We start from the raw sequence: 12,103 nt of genomic DNA, 5'->3' as shown, positions 1-12,103 counted from the left end.
ACAGAAGCAATGACGACTGGGGAAGAAACCAGAGTGACATATAGAGGGCAGGTAATCAAGGAGGTGATGGAATCCAGGTGAGTGTCCTTATGCGCAGATGCACGTAACGATGGTGATAGGTGTGCTCCATTTTTTTTTATTTTTTTTATTTTACCTTTATTTAACTAGGCAAGTCAGTTAAGAACAAATTCTTATTTTCAATGACAGCCTAGGAACAGTGGGTTAACTGCCTGTTCAGGGGCAAAACGACAGATTTGTACCTTGTCAGCTCGGGGGTTTGAACTTGCAACCTTCCGGTTACTAGTCCACCGCTCTAACCATGCTCTAACCACTAGGCTACCCTGCCGCCCCATAACGAGCAGCCTGGTGACCTAGAGGCCGGAGAGGGAGCACAAGTGACAGTACCCCGTCCCCGACGCGTGGCTCCAGCCGCAGGACGCTGACCAAGATGACGATCCCGGGGATCAGGTGCAGACCAGTCACCTCTGCTAAGGCGCGGGAACCTGTCGATCCAGCCGAGGCGCAGGAGCATGGCTGCCTAGAGCGCCAGATAGAGAGCATACGTGACAGTAGCCCCTTCCTGGCACGTTCGGCTCCAGGCGTAGGACGCAACCACAGGGACGATCCCGGGGATCCGGAGTGGACTGGTCGCCTCCGCTGAGGCGCAGAAACCTGACGAACCGGCTGAGGTGTGAGAGCCTGATTTGTTGGCTGAGACCTCCCAGTTGCCTCGGTGGAGGCACAGGAACCTGTTCACCCAGCTGAGGCATGGGAGCCTATCGAACCCACTGAGGCATGGAAACCGGTGGAGCCAGCTGAGGCAGGGAAACTCCCAGGTATCTCTGGGTCCAAAAGCCAGACCCGACATCACGTCCAACACCAAAACAAACAAAAAAAACACTCCCTGATGCTTCCCTTTGTTGAGTCGTCATTCTGTAACGATGTACGCTGAGAGTCGGAAAGCAAGTTCAGGGAGTGAATACAATTAATAAATAAATGAACAAAACAAGAAACACAAACAGCGCACTGACATGAAACAGAAACAATGACGACTGGGGAAGAAACCAAAGGGAGTGCCATATAAAGGGCAGGTAATCAAGGAGGTGATGGAGTCCAGGTGAGTGTCATTATGCACAGATGCGCGTAACGATGGTGACAGGTGTGGGCCATAACGAGCAGCCTGGTGACCTAGAGGCTGGAGAGGGAGCACAGGTGACAGTCAATGTGCGGGTGCACCGGTTAGTCAAGGTAATTGAGGTAATATGTACATGTATGCATAAATAATAAACAGAGAGTAGCAGCAGCGTAAAAGAGGGTGGGGGAGCAATGCAAATAGTCTGGGTAGCCATTTGATTAGCTATTCAGGAGTCTTATGGCTTGGGGATAGAAGCTGTTAAGAAGTCTTTTGGACCTAGACTTGGCGCTCCGGTACCGCTTACCATGTGGTAAGTGGTACCTCTGACACTATCTGGTATAGAGGTCCTGGATGGCAGGATGGCTTCATTTTTGCAAATCTAATAATAAAGCTGTTGTGGGAAGAATCTACAATCTCTTTCTTCCTATAACATTTCCCTGACAAACATTATGTACAAAAGAAGTTAAAAAAGACAAACGCAAAAAAACTACGAAAATAGCAGAGTTGGCTAGGCGCATGTCAAATGTCAGCCATCACCTCCAGCACCATTCCATATTGTGGCTTTCTGTTGTGTTTTGTGGAAAATGTGTTACTGGCTGCAGATGTTGCACTCCAACATTGGAATTAGTGTTCAATCAATCATTAGGACATCAATGCACCATTTAACATCATAGATGATTGTCTATTATTGACCTGTTATACTGCAGTTAAATCCATTTCAGACTGAGAGGAGAGGTCCATGTGTTGTGCGCTATATGAAGGATGTGTTGGTAGGGGAACAACTAAAGCCCAAGTGACAGGGTTCTGGCCCGATATAAAACAGTGTGGGCGTCTGTCCCCTGTCAGAAAGCTTTGTCTGCATTAGAAAGTCTATGGAGAGAAAAGGCTGGCGGCGCTCTCACTGAGCCAATATTCAGGGCTCATTATGGTCATAGACAATGGAGATCAACACCATTTATTAGTCCCCCCAGCATCCTCAGATACCCTCTAATGGAGCTTTCTTATGTCTATTATGGAAGTAATTTACTCACATTCTCTTCCCCTGCCCTCGCTGTCACTTTCACTAGGGGATGTACTGTATGTAGGGGGATCTATGTATTCTCTCTGGGCTTGGCTAAAACCACAACAACAGCATGCCTGCAGTAACAAAAATAAAACTGCCAGAATGCTCAAATCTCCTCTCCCTTTGCCTATCTAACTGGGCCATATTTCACTTTTGAGGGAGACAGAATCTGTGGTTTTCTAACGTATGCATGTTATTTGGATCATGCTACACAGGGGTCCTACTTCCCCATGGTTTTGCACACAACAATGCAACCAGTAAACTAAAGATATTCTAAAATATTGGATTGACTCTGGATCCATATACTGCTTCTTGGGTATCCATAAGACGAGGTAAATCTATTATGTCTAAACGACCTCCAACTTTTACTCCCTCTTGTGGAACATTTCGTAAAATTGTAATAAGCTGACCACTTGCAGCTAAAGCTATGCAGTCAAGACTCTTCATTATGCTTCAAATCAAATGTTACATGCTTCATAAAAAAATTGTTAGTGCAAAAAGGGCCAATGCAGATAGTCCAGTTAACTATTTAACTAACTATGTTGCAGTCTTATGGCTTTGGGAAAGAAGCTGTTCAGGGTTCTGTTGGTTCCAGACTTGGTTAATCGGTACGCAGTCAAGATGCTCTCAATGGAGAAGCAGTGCGGCTTGGTTGGGTTGTGTATCGGAGGACACATGACTTTCAACCTTCGTCTCTCCCGAGCCCGTACGGGAGTTGTAGCGATGAGACAAGATAGTGCTACTAAACAACTGGATACCACGAAATTGGGGAGAAAAAAGGTGTCAAAAAATATATATATATCGTTTAGGACCTTGAGCGTGGCTGAGGTGCACCCATGACCAGCTATGAAACCAGATTGCATAGCGGAGAAGGTGCGGTAGGATTCGAAATGGTCGGTAATCTGTCTGACTTGGCTTTCGAAGACCTTAGAAAGGCAGGGTAGGATAGATATAGGTCTGTAGCAGTTTGGGTCAAGAGTGTCCCCCCCTTTGAAGAGGGGGATGACCGCAGCGGCTTTGGGGTACGACACGAAAGAGAGGTTGGACAGGCTAGTAATAGGAGTTGCAACAATTTCGGCAGATCATTTTAGAAAGAAAGGATCCAGATTGTCTAGCCCAACTGATTTGTTGGGGTCCAGATGTTGCAGCTCTTTCAGAACATCAGCTGACTGGATTTGGGATAAGGAGAAATGGGGAAGGCTTGGGCGAGTTGCTGTGCAGTTGACCGGGGTAGGGGTAGCCAGGTGGAAAGCATGGCCAGCCGTAGAAAATGATTAATTATGCTTATTGAAATTCTCAATTATAATGGATTTACCGGAGGTGACAGTTTCTCCTATCCTCAGTGCAGTGGGCAGCTGGGAGGAGGTGTTCTTATTCTCCATGGACTTTACAGTGTCCCAGAACTTTTTAGAGTTTGTGTTGCAGGAAGCAAATTTCTGCTTGAAAAAGCTAGCCTTGGCTTTTCTAACTTCCCTGAGAAGTTGCTTATCACCTGGGTTGTTCGATGCTAATGCAGAACGCCATAGGATGTTTTTGTTTTGGTTAAGGGCAGTCAGGTCTGGAGAGAACCAAGGGCTATATCTGTTCCTGGGTCTAAATTTCTTGAATGGGGCATGCTTATTTACGATGGTGAGGAAGGCATTTAAAAACAATAACCAGGCATCTTCTACTGACGAGATGAGATCAATATCCTTCAAGGATACCCGGGCCAGGTTGATTAGAAAGGCCTGCTCGCTGAAGTGTTTCAGGGAGCGTTTGACAGTCATGAGTGGAGGTCGCTTGACCGCTGACCCATTACGGATGCAGGCAATGAGGCAGTGATCGCTGAGACCTTGGTTGAAAACAGCAGAGGCGTATTTAGAGGGCAAGTTGGTTAGGATGATATCTATGAGGGTGGCCGTGTTTACGGCTTTGGGGAGGTACCTGGTAGGTTCATTGATAATTTTTGTGAGATTGAGGGCATCAAGCTTAGATTGTAGGATAGCTGGGGTGTTAAGCATGTTCCAGTTTAGGTCACCTAGCAGCACGAGCTCTGAAGATATATGGGGGGCAATCAGTTCACATATGGTGTCCAGAGCACAGCTGGGGGCAGAGGGTGGTATATAGCAGGCGGCAACGGTGAGAGACTTGTTTTTAGAGAGTTGGATTTTTAAAAGTAGATGTTCAAATTGTTTGGGTACAGACCTGGATAGTACGACAGAACTCTGCAGACTATTTCTACAGTAGATTGCAACACCGCCCCCTTTGGCCATTCCATCTTGTCTTGAAATGTTATACAGTAGTTAAGGATGGAGATTTCAGAGTTTTTGGTGGTCTTCCTAAGCCAGGATTCAGACACTGCTAGGACATCCGTGTTGGCAGAGTGTGCTAAAGCAGTGAATAAAACAAACTTAGGGAGGCTTCTAATGTTAACATGCATGAAACCAAGGCTATTATGGTTACAGAAGTCATCAAAAGTATGAAGCATAGAAATATGAAATATGAGGTATAGAACAATTTAAAACTTAATTTCCCCATTTATTTACTCATCCTCAATAACAAGCTTATAGCTTGTTATTGCCAGTTGACTGTTACAGTGGTACTGGAATTCCTCAGCTAACACACAAGCAATAAGAGTGGTTTCCCCTGCTCTCTCCATCCGTTCATCATGCTGCCAGTCAAGTCAATGGTAGCTTCATCGGTAACCAGGGTTCATATCTGCAGGAAGTAGGGGTGCTAAGGGTGCTGCGGCACCCCCTGATGAATAAAACATAATTGAAAAATTGGACACACCTACTCATTCCAGGGTTTTTCTTAATTTGTACTATTGTCTACATTGTTAGAATAATAGTGAAGACTATGAAATAACACTATGAAATTACATGGAATCATGTAATATCCCAAAAAGTTTTAAACAAATAAAAATAAAATAATTTTGAGGTTCCTCAAAGTAGCCACATTTTCCCTTTGACAGCTTTGCACACTCTACCTGCTGGGAGATTGACCCGTCGAGGGTTGGCCTTCTTGGAGATTGACCAGTTGGTGACCTCTGTTGTAGAGTAAGAGTTGAATACCCCAGGTCTATCAACTACGAGAACAACAGCAACCTTTTTGCAAACGACATTGCTAAAATAAGTACAATAAAGTTAACCTCACTGTACGTTACCTCTAATACTCATCTCATGTAGCCTAATTGTCATCTTATTTTCACACTGTACCTAAATGACATAGGTTAGATTTGCACTAAACAATGTTATATGTCAGCACTTAAAAGGCATGTACAACAGCTGGTATATGGTTTGCCTCATATACATTGTCTACTGGTATCATTTTAAATTGAGGACATAAAGCTCAACATGTAAACAATGCCTGGGTTTATCTATTCTCTGCTTCAGGTGACAGATCCCCATGAGGCAAGTGATGCCATTATACTGTAGGCATATGGCTGCATTGGCAATGCGTGCCATATGATAAGCTGCAAAATTGATTCAGATAGCTGATATAATAAGACTGCTGATATACTGAGACAGAGTGACAATCAAATAAAACAAATTGGAGAACTTAACCCCAGACAAAGAGGAAATGTTCATTTGAGAATGCAACAAAGGAACAAAGACACATTAGAGACAAAAACCCTTCCCTTCTTTATTGCAGGATTGAGATATGTGATTAATCGACATTGACACTTTCAGTTTAAACACTTCACTTCAAATAATCATCACGACAAAATGTACAAATAAGAACTAGTACGTAAAGATTATGCATCTCAGTCTAAACAACCATAGATAATTGGGTGGTAAAAAGTAGCCAATTATTACTAAAGACTTTGATAAGTTGAATCAGGTGTATTATTGCTGGGCAGAAACAGATCCCGGAACACTCAGCAGACCTCCAGCAGAGTTGACCTGCTCCAATTATAATAGGTTCATACATTGTGTGTGATGTTAAACACATGGCATATAGGTAGGCCTACCTATGTTAGCAAATGTTGTATACAAAAAAACAGTTAAACATACATCACAAACAATGTATAAACCTATTACAATTGTTTCTTTTTCAGCCCAGCAATAACACACCTGATTCAATTGATCAAATACCGCTGGTATACTAAGTTGCAATTGAGAGAAGGTGTTAAAGTTCACAGTTAGCCATTGTTATGTAAATGACAGCTGAAAAGTCATTGTGGCCTGGCTTTGGCCCCTAGTGAGAGCATGTCCAGCGGAGATACGCGTGCCAGCCCGCGTAGATGGAAACAGAAAAGTCTGAGCGTTCTGTGTGAAACAGTGGGGTAAATCCTGTATGGAAATGCGCCATTGGGACCTCTCTCTTCATCTGCAAACACAGGGTTTCACAGCATTTCGTATCTGAGGACTGAAAACATCACAAAGAAAACAGGCTTCATCATATTAAAATTAGACAGCAACGAATATTATTTTGCAATTATCTCTCTGGCCTCAAAGGTTTTCCCTAGGAACTGGAACTGGAGAATCTTTTCATAATGTCCTCCTACAGTTACCTGCACTATCCAGTATCCTTTACTGACAGCTGGAGCTGCAATTTCACTCTTCCTTGGCTGCAATCTAAAAATGCATTTGGAGACTTTTTTAAATTTACAATGATTACATCACGATAGCTAGTTTATACAAAGTTAACTAGCTGATGACATGTAATTCCCTTAGCTGAACAGTGTGTAATGCTCAGTTGAGTTAGCCTACAAAGAGACATACTTCTAGTACTTTAATACATAGTTATTTTACATTTTCAAAAGGCATTTACTTACTTGAATAGGTTCTCCCACTGCCTCTGTTTTTTGAGTCCTTACAAAAACTACATGTGATTCGATTCGATTTTTCTGGTGGTAGAACAACTCAACCAGCAGCCATGTGGACGAATGGTGCAATGCAAAATGTGTTTGTCACTAGATTAGTTTAGAACGTACTATATTGTGACTTGACCAGAGTAATCCGCTTTCAGTTTAAATAAATATAAATCGCAGCTGTTGGCCACATTTGATAAGTTAAAAACTAGCACTTGAAATTAGAACACGCAACAACTCTTTACAAAATGTGTCCTACCTGGACAGAAAACAGTGATACACACAGCACCCCTTCTACGGACGTGTGGGTGGACAGTTCTTAAAATGTAACTTCTAATCCAAATCCATTCAAACTGTTTCTGCCATACAAAATTCACAAAATCTTCCAGACCTCCTAGGGAGCCATGACAATGAAGTGATTTTGGAAATAAGGCATTGCGAGACTAAGTCAATGGCAATGTAGACATAATGTAGACTTAAAAATATCTAAAACAGAAAACAAAATGTAAATGGATATAGCTAGCTAACAATCTATGTGGCTAGCTAGCTAATTTAGCCAGTATGTCTCATTGACTTTGCATGCGCTCCTGTTAGCCGGCTAACCAATTAGTGTGCACCCCACCATGCATATTTTTGTCAGTTAAACATGACAAACGGAACAAAGTATGTATGTATTAACGTATCATGGTCATATATTGTAGTGAGGAAACAACGTGAATGGCCAACATTTCACTCCAAAATGAGAGTTGATTTTCTCACTTGAGCTCAAAAATGGTCCCCATGTTTTCCAAGATATTTTCAAATGGCAGAATGATCACATGACATATCTTTGCTCTGATTGGAGGGTTTCAAAACATTGCTAACTAGGTGGCACTGCTGATCAAAACTCCCCAGATAATAAAAGGTTACTCATTTTCAATGGCAAAATGTTGCAGTAACCATTGCCTGCAACACTGCTCCAATAATGTCTTTCTGCGGTTACTACATGCAGTGCCCACTATGCGTCACTTACTACATGCCACACCCACTGGCACTGGCATTGAAGCTCCTAGTGCTGTCTCTGGCCCACACTCCAGCACAGTAGGTGGTGGTAATGCACCAATATTAGATACCAACCTCCGAAAAAACCCACTGAAGAAGGAGGCAGACAGCTAGCTCGACACCTTCGCCCCTGCCTGCCGAACACTACGTTCCCTCAGTGCCGTTATCGTTACGACGAGGGAAGTAGCTAGCAAGTGTGACCAACTGAACTCGCATGGCACTATCGGGTAGTTTTTACCCTCGCCGTAACGTTAAAATAACTGCAGAAAAGCAGTGCTTTTTTGGCATGGGGGGAAAAGGACACTGTGCTGGTGTCCAAGCTAGTTAGCAGCCTCAAAGGCAGTGTAATAAGTGATGCGCGGCATGTAGTACACGCAGTCTGCAGATATTGTAGACCCTACTCCGTTGCTCGGCAATATTGCCCCCAAAAATTTACAATAGTCCCAATTGCTATTAAATTGAACTATGCAGCCCCAACCGCATGTGGGGAAAATAACCCAATGGTTACCCAATTGGCTCACAGCAAAAAACGTCACCTTTTTCAAATACAATGTTGTTGTTGTCTGCTTGTTTTAGTCAATTACAAAACAACACTGAACAAAAATTTGAAAGCAACATGTAAAATGTTGGTCCCATGTTTCATGAGCTGAAATAAAATATCTCAGAAATGTTCCATACACACAAAAAGCTTATTTCTCTCAAACATTGTGCATAATTAAGTTTACATCCCGGTTAATGAGCATTTCTCCTGTCCCAAGATAATCCATCCACCTGACAGGTGTGGCATATCAAGATGATGATTAAACGGCATGATCACTACACAGGTGCACCATGTGCTGGGGACAATAAAAGGCCACTCTAAAATGTGCAGTTTTGTCACACAACACAATGCCACAGATGTCTCAAGTTTTGAAGAAGCATGACTTTGGCATGCTGACTGCAGGGATGTCCACCAGAGCTGTTGTCAGAGAAATTAATGTTAATTTCACTACCATTAGCTGCCTGCAATGTCATTTTAGAGAATTTGGCAGTACGTCCAACCGGCCTCACAAACGCAGACCACGTGTAACCAAGACAGCCTCCAAATCCAGCCATAGATAGCCACTGAAACTGTGGGTTTGGACAACCGAAGAAGAAACCGACTCAGGGAAGATCATCTGCATGCTCGTCATCCTCACCATGGTCTTGACCTGACTGCACGTCTGCGTTGTAACCGACTTCCGTGGACAAATGCTCACCTTCGAGGCTACTGGCACGGTGGATGAGTGTGCTCTTTACGGTTGACTTTTCAACTGTACCGGGCAGATATCAGACAGCCTGTATGATGTCATGTGGGCGAGCGGTTTGTGGAGATTAAAGTTGTGAACAGAGTGCCCCATGGTGGGGTTATGGTATGGGCAGGCATAAGCTACGGACAATGAACACAACTTCATTTTATTGATGGCAATTTGAATGCACAGAGAAACTGTGATGAGATACTGAGGCCCAGTCGTGCCAATCATCCGCTGCCATCACCTTCAGCATGATAATAATGCCCATCTTGTAAGGATATGTACACAATTCCAGGAAGCTGAAAATGTCTCAGTTCTTCCATGGCCTGCATACCTACCAAGATATGTCAACCATTGAGTATGTTTGGGATGCTCTGGATTGATATGTACGACAGCGTATTCCAACTCCCACCAATATCCAGCAACTTTGCAAATCCATTGAATAGGAGTGGGACAATATTCCACAGGCCACAATCAACAGCCTGATCATCTCTATGAGACGGAAACATTTTACGCTGCTGACGTGTTTTCTGAGCCACGCCCCCAACTTTTTTTTAAGGTAACTTTATTCCCAGTCATGTGAAATCCATAGATTAGGGCCTAATTTATTTAAATGGACTGATTTTGAACTGTAACTCAGTAAAATCTTTGAAATTGTTGCATGTTTAGTTTATATTTCCGTTCAGTGTACATTTAACAAAACTAAGAGGTCTAAAGATTACTTTTCAACATTGCCTGCTCCCAAGCATTCTCACTTAGAAAAACTTCGTATTGTAGGGCTTCCCTCATGCCCCTTTTCATGACAGAGCTAACGTTAGTCATGTGAGTGCTACCTAGCTACATATACCAACCATGACAATAAGCTAGCGAAGACCAACAATACAAAACAAATGGACTATAAAGCTAGAAAGGAGTGAATGGAGTTACAAACGGACTATACGAAACAAGTTAAATGTCTTACCTGTGATTAGATGTTTTCCCTGCCAGGTCCCCACAATTTCCCTCTCTTTCCCATCGAATAGCCTGAAGCTACATGGATGCTCTCACAGCCTCTATTTCCCTCTGTGGAAGCATTGCAAACCGTAGGTCGGGAATTTGAACCTGGTTACATTGAACAACACAATTGTTATTTTGTTATTTCTGTAAAACAAAAAATCTTCGAAGTTGTCTCTTTTACATTGGGGGTCAATGGGAAAGAATGTTTGTTTTCTCCAATTTGTGGGCATGGTTGAGGGAAATTCCTTCTAATGACATAAATACTGACTCTGAGTATGTATCATGGCCTTAATGTAGTAATCAAACAAAAACAGCATGACATGAGCAGTGCTCCATGTTGAGATGTTTGTAATGACACCCAGGTTCAATTTAAATGTTAGCTTTATTTTGGACTGTAATCTGCATTTCAAATGAGTTGTTTCCACAATTATGGATGAATGAGCCTGAAAGTGTTGTCAGATTTATTTGCTCTGGTGATTGCATTTTAGAGCTTTGCTTATTCATTGGAAGGTCCCCACTGGGCGCACATTTATTGAATCAATGTTTTTTTCCACGTCATTTTAACCAAATTACGTTGAACCAACGTCGAATAGACGTTGAAAGCGTGTCTTATCTTAGAAAACAAGTGCTAGTTCATAAGTAATTTCTTACATCAATGGTTGTGTGATGTTTACTATGAGGATATTCTCACTGTCACATCTGCACCTGCTACGCCCTCAGGTATTCTTCAGGTGTCTTCTTAACCTGCAGTTACTCCCCCAGTACACTCTCTCTCCCTCTCGTTGTGATTGTGTGGTTGGAGACAGGCGTGCTGGAGTCAGAGCAAATCCCTTCCAGCTGCAACTCGTTCCATAATCAAGACCTCTACAAATACTCAGTCCTGCCACTTCCACTCTGCCAGATTGTAGTCTCTGCTCAGTCAGTTATTATTCTAGCCATTTATGATTACTTAAGATCATGTTACTCTGTTGTGCCTGTTTCCCTGCCTGACACAGTTTATCCTCTCATTGCAGTTACGTCTCTGTCTCCTGTTCCACATCTCACCACCCAACTACCTTGCTTTGGTTTTTACTCACCATCACCACCTTGGATTCTCCTCAGGATCTGTTTACCTTGTTGTACTCAGCCAACCTCAGTCTCCACATCTGATTTTTCTGCAACTCATCCGAGCTTCCCCGGATCTGCACTCCATGTCTCTCTGTGTAACAATAAATATTTTGGTTCATTCATCCTTGTTTCATCCTGAGTCTGCTCTTGGGTTCCCCGTGTCGATCCGCTTAACACTCACTTTCTCGCTCTCTCCCCCCCATCTCTCTCTCTCCCCCTAATCCTACTCCCCATCTATCTCTGTCGGTCCTTTCCCCCGTTGTGTACTATTTCCTTCTAATGTTCAGAACATGAGGCTGGTTCCATGACATCTGCCAGTAGATAAGAAGCAGTAAAAGAGTACTTGAGACACGCTGCTTAACCATTTCTGTATGTCGCAGGGAAATGAGATCCTCTTCACCACAGCTGGAGGGCTGTCTTCACTGTCTGCATTTTGTCAAGGCTTTATTTCTTATTTAAACACGAAGGGTTATTTAATTTTTTTTTAACTGCTCTGTTGGTTAGGGGCTCGTAAGTAAGCATTTCACTGTAAGGTCTACACCTGTTGTATTTGGCACATGTGACTAATAACATTTTATTTGATTTTGATTTGTACCTGCTTGGAATTATGTTATTTCAACCAGACTTCAACCTGGTTGCATTGCCATATTTTCACCCAGGTTTTCTCTGCTCTCTCTCTCTCTGGCAATCAAGGC

The 12,103-nt window shown here is 42.9% G+C and overlaps 1 long non-coding RNA gene across 1 annotated transcript; it reads left to right on the top strand.

Annotated features, from left to right (window-relative positions):
- Window positions 1–8,912: 8,912 nt before the first annotated feature.
- LOC116374767 (uncharacterized) lies at window positions 8,913–11,530 on the top strand. The gene is made up of 2 exons (XR_004210708.1): window positions 8,913–9,864; window positions 11,315–11,530. It is a non-coding gene; the product is annotated as an uncharacterized LOC116374767 (long non-coding RNA).
- The last annotated feature ends 573 nt before the right edge of the window (window positions 11,531–12,103 follow it).

Source organism: Oncorhynchus kisutch, linkage group LG8 (genome assembly GCF_002021735.2).
Source record: "Oncorhynchus kisutch isolate 150728-3 linkage group LG8, Okis_V2, whole genome shotgun sequence".
Taxonomy (NCBI): domain Eukaryota; kingdom Metazoa; phylum Chordata; class Actinopteri; order Salmoniformes; family Salmonidae; genus Oncorhynchus; species Oncorhynchus kisutch.
Note: the sequence above shows the minus strand (reverse complement) of the source record. Positions and strands in the feature narration are given on the sequence as shown.